Source organism: Strigops habroptila, chromosome 1 (genome assembly GCF_004027225.2).
Source record: "Strigops habroptila isolate Jane chromosome 1, bStrHab1.2.pri, whole genome shotgun sequence".
NCBI classification, from domain to species: Eukaryota; Metazoa; Chordata; class Aves; order Psittaciformes; family Psittacidae; genus Strigops; species Strigops habroptila.
Genome location: NC_044277.2, coordinates 40,296,998 through 40,302,113, shown reverse-complemented (window position 1 = coordinate 40,302,113; position 5,116 = coordinate 40,296,998).

Sequence of the window (5,116 nt, the reverse complement as noted above, 5' to 3'; positions counted from 1 at the left end):
CTCAGCCTGTCTTCATAGCAGAGGTGCTCCAGCCCTCTGATCATCTTCGTGGCCTCCTCTGGACTTGGTCTAACACGCTTACATCCCTCCTGTGTTGGGGGCCCCAGAGCTGGATGCAGTACCGCAGGTGGGGTCCCATGAGAGTCCAAGAGCAGCAGAATCACCTCGCTTGACCTGCTGGCCATGCTCCTTTTGTTGCGGCCCAGCATATGGGTCGCATACTCGTTTTAATCAGAGTGGGCAAAAGTGCTCTAAAACTCGTAAGCTAACAAAGTGAGTTTAACTAGGTCAAATTCAGCTTGCTGAAAAGATCAGACACACATATCAAAAAAAGTTCAAAGTGTTGTCACTTCACGAAATGGAGGATTTCATTTCTTTTAAGTTATCTCTCTTCCCTGCAAAGATACCTCATTAAGAGCTGGAAGACAGGTTAACACTCATACTTTATATCACACAATGCATTCTATTCTTCTGCAAGAAAGAAAAAGATGAAATGAAATTAGAGGGGAGAGAGACATTGTTTTGGGCAGTTCTGTGGTTACCATCTGACTATTAAAAGAAGAAAATAATTTCTAAGCTTATTTTCCATGTGCCACAACTTCTAAGCAATTAAAATTCCCTAGGCAATTTTCCTTTTATTTCTGCAATGTGCATCTTTCCTGAAAAATTTTAACAAATTTTAATGCTATGGTTTAGGTTAAAGCTTATGCCCAACACCAATGGCAGAACGCTGGTCCCTAGATACCCCGAGAGAATCTCTTGAAAAACCCAAACAGACAACACACTCCCCTAAACATGTTGTTATTTTGAGACTGTTTAATGCTGGATTTAATTGAAGCAGGAAAGAAAAGACAGGGGGGAAAAGAATAGGGGAAAAAAAAAAAAGTGAGGAAAACAAAACTCCACCCACACAGAATGTAGGGTTTTAAGTAGAGTTCATTACTATATACTTGCTCATTATGCACCAACTTTTCTCAGGGCAAAAGTGAGTCACTCTGGAAAAGAAAAGATACTATAGAGAAGGTGTTACATGAACAGCAGGAGAAAATCATACTGACACAAGATATTATTTATAATTCATCAAGTAAGAAATTATCACAAAATCGATTTATCCTGGCTTGAAAATAAGCATGGTTGGTTTGTCTTGGCATTTATCTAACTGCAGGATATCATTAAGCTCTAATAACTTTCCAGTCCACTGGTATTCTTTCTCCAACGTCTGCACTTCACAAACCAGTAACTCCCACAGAACATGCATACTGCTAAAGACTGCTCTTTTCACCAGCCTGCTAAGCAGTATTAAAATTGCATGGGCTCCTCCAGCCAACATATTGTGCTTTATATAATGACCTTTAAATTTCAAAGTCATTAGCACAATACAAACGAAGAAAAAAAAAATAATATATATATATATAAAAATCTCCTGAAGGGCTCTACTATGTAAAGACAGATTAAAATTTATCACACAAACATCATGTACTTATGCACCTTCTGATTACAAAGGATATCTGAAAAGAAAGTGATGAGACTAGCACAATGTGAAGTAATTTTTAAACAAGTGTGCGCTGAATAGTACTTAAGAACACATCTTTTGTCGTGAAAGGCATCGATATTGTTTCAATGACATTAATGAAAGATCTTCTGTACTCATGTTGTAACTAAATTAATCCCAAACCTTTTAAAATGGTGAAACAATTCAAAATTAGTGATGATCTAGTGAAACAGAAGCTAATATACAGCTGTACGAAATTGTACTTAAAAAGGTTAAACTCTTCAGGTTTCTTTATATGAATGACTACTAATGATCTATTACAAAAAGTTGGAAAGGTAATACAACCACCTTTTGCAGAATGAAGACTTCATGTTGATGAATTTGAGTACTATCTAAGCTAGTATGGGTTGTAAATTTCAATTTAAAATTCACATATGTGACCACAACTGGAATCCCTGAACTCCAGATGAAAAGAAGACACTTCTTTTGCCACGCTTGGAAAGTGCAACAGGGCTTCAAAGTGGGATTCACAAAAGCCAAGCTCATTGAGCAGAAATTTACCTTCTGCTTAGTGCCAGACAAGAAGATTAATTTAGTAAAAGGTACTTTAAACCCAACATTTTCTCCTGAGCAAGTTAACAGAATTATATATGAGGAAACGCCTTCTAACGAAGGATCTGGAATCTGTGTTTTCTGAGCAGCAGAAACCTCTAGCCTTCCTTACAGAAGAAAGATGGCATCCTTTAAGATATACAGACACACTTTAAAAGGAACATGGCCCCCTCTTTTTCTGTACCAGATTAGCGTCAAAACTAGCTTAAATTGTAGGGTAATTGTAGGGTTAAATTGTGTTCCAGTCTCTCTCTCATATGAGAGGATTAAAATGTCCATAAAGGTAATAAACAAACCTGCTATTCTTGGATGGGAGAGATTCATCACCAGTTCTGCTGGCATGTTTCATTGCATAAGACATCCGAATGTACTGGGTCAGCAGTGGCACGACTGCAGCTCAGTGGATAAGGCAGCCAGCTTGGAAAAATGAGATACTGTCCCAGCCCCACTTCTCGATCCTTCTCCTATACATCCTTCAGACTTCGCATTCTCTCAGACAGAAGAGAGCAATTTCAGACAACTGAGAAAACTGAAGCACCTGCTGAACAGAGGTGCACCCGAAGCTTGCTACAGGGCAGTTTTACTTCTGGATTTGGGTAACCAAAACAATCATGAACAGAACTTTAGGCACCTATGATCTTTTTCGGACCTACTTCTTGGAATTCATCTGTCACTGTGAGAAAAAAAACTGTTTTCTTTATCTGGGGGACAGAAGGGAGAAAGGGTGAAGACTGTTGCCCAGACATAAGGTAACGTTAGGTGAAACAACATTTTAATATAAGAAGGACATGGACCTGTTTGAGTGAGTCCAGAGGAGGCCACAAAGATGATCAGAGGGCTGGAGCACCTCTGCTATGAAGACAGGCTGAGAGAGTGGGGGTTGTTCAGCCTGGAGAAGAGAAGGCTCCAGGGAGACCTTACAGCAGCTTTCCAGTACCTAAAGGGGGTCTACAAGAAATCTGGAGAGGGACATTTACAAAGGCATGTAGTGACAGGACAAAGGGGAACAGCTTTAAACTGAAAGAGATTTAGATTAGATATTAGAAAAAAATTTTCACTGTGAGGGTGGTGAGACACTGGAACAGGGTGCCCAGAGAAGTTGTGGCTGCCCCATCCCTGGCAGTGTTCAAGGCCAGGCTGGATGGGGCTTTGAGCAGCCTGGTCTAGTGGAAGGTGTCCCTGTCCATGGCAGGGGGTTGGAACTACTTGAGCTTTAAGGTCCTTACCAACCCAAACCATTCTATGGTTCTATGATTTGAACTCCTACTTGGATACACCTACATCACAGAAAGTGCTATTGCTGTTGTAGTTCTTTTAATAAAGCCCAGATATAATCTGCTAAGTACAGAAAGACAATTACTGTATTTTCTCAAAAGGTAGTTCTCTTAAGAGTCACAATCAGGCACAATTATTAAGGGGCACATAGCGTGAGGAAGGTTATGCAAACCAGCCTGTGCCTGCCCTGTATATATGCTGTGCACAGCAGTGGAAATTGAGGTCTGCTTGGCATCCAGTTTGAAATAATTTTTAACACAATTTTTTGGACTTGCTCCTTCAGAAAGGTCTCCAAACGAAGCACCGTAATTGATATTAAACATCTGCCATTAATTTGTTGCTGTCTTAACTTGAAAAACAATGAATTATGTATCTTTAAGTAAGTTCTTCAGAAGAAACCCTGCCAAAGGACCTACACACAGGCTAAAAATAAACCCATTATGTTAGTAGAAAAAATGATTTCTGAATTAAGGTGTTAACATTAAATAAATGCAGTTAAAGATGTTTTTCTACGAAGTTATGCAAGAAACTTTGAATGATGAACAATCTTCTGCCTAAAAAATGTTTGTAACTAAGCTTCTATTTTAATCATGTTTCTTTCCTTGCACAGGCTGACTGGAAAAGCTTGCTCTGTGAAGTATTTACCAAACATTTCTCGTCTTCCAAAGCTCAAGTGTCATCATCCTATTTCCAACTCATTTGTTACAATTGCCACCATCACACAAAAATATTCAACATAGAAAATCTTGTTTCCCCTTTAGAGTCAAGGAATTTATTCTCCAGAAACCACACACACTCTTCCCATCCCTCCATGAATCTTTTACACACTGCTGGGATAAACCTTCTCACCCCCAAGCTTTGATAAATTAAATAATATAAACTTCAGTATAATGAAAGAATTTAATCTCTTCTAAAGACATTGACATGTTTTGCCTTGAAAGCACATTTGAAAATACTTCTAAACATGTGCACTGTTAAAAAGCAGGCTCTAACAAAGCAGTATTTATATCATTCCATATACGGAAAAGACCATAACTTTAATAACGTATTCTCACCTGCAGGTCTATGATTGAGATTGAATACTCTACATCTCAAAATTCAGTTTATGAACAAAAATCCATGACATTTCTATGAAGTGAATTTAGTATTGCCTCCCCAGCCTGTTTGTATTGTGATGAATTGGTTAGCTGGTGTTATCAGGACAGCCTACAACACAATGTCTTTGCTTATTTACAAAGTCTAAACCAAACTTGGTTGTCAAACACATTAAGCAAAACTGAACACTCAAATCAGATTCAACCTTCTATTTTAAGACATTGCTAGAAATAATACTTACTCATAGAATGTCAAATACATGCTTTGGGCAATAAAATATATTGCATTGGTCAAAGCTGGTTACATAAACAAGCTTAATGAACAAAAGAGGTCATCATATCCACTAATAAATTTCTAAATGCCATGATCACAAATTTAGTCCTAATTCAGAAACAGTATGTACAAACTAGAGAGTTAACTAAATTGTGATTTAGTTAACAACCGAGTTTTACATAATTAGATGAAGTTAGACACCTTTTCTCTTTGCAAAACTAGTGAACACAGCAGCAAGAAACAAATTCTATTCTTACAAATGAACAAATGTGGAAAGGTAAAATACATATCCGGGGATATGTTTCAGACCACAAAAAATACAGTACATTATTCACATAGTTAGAAAAAAACAAGCCAATTACCAAGATG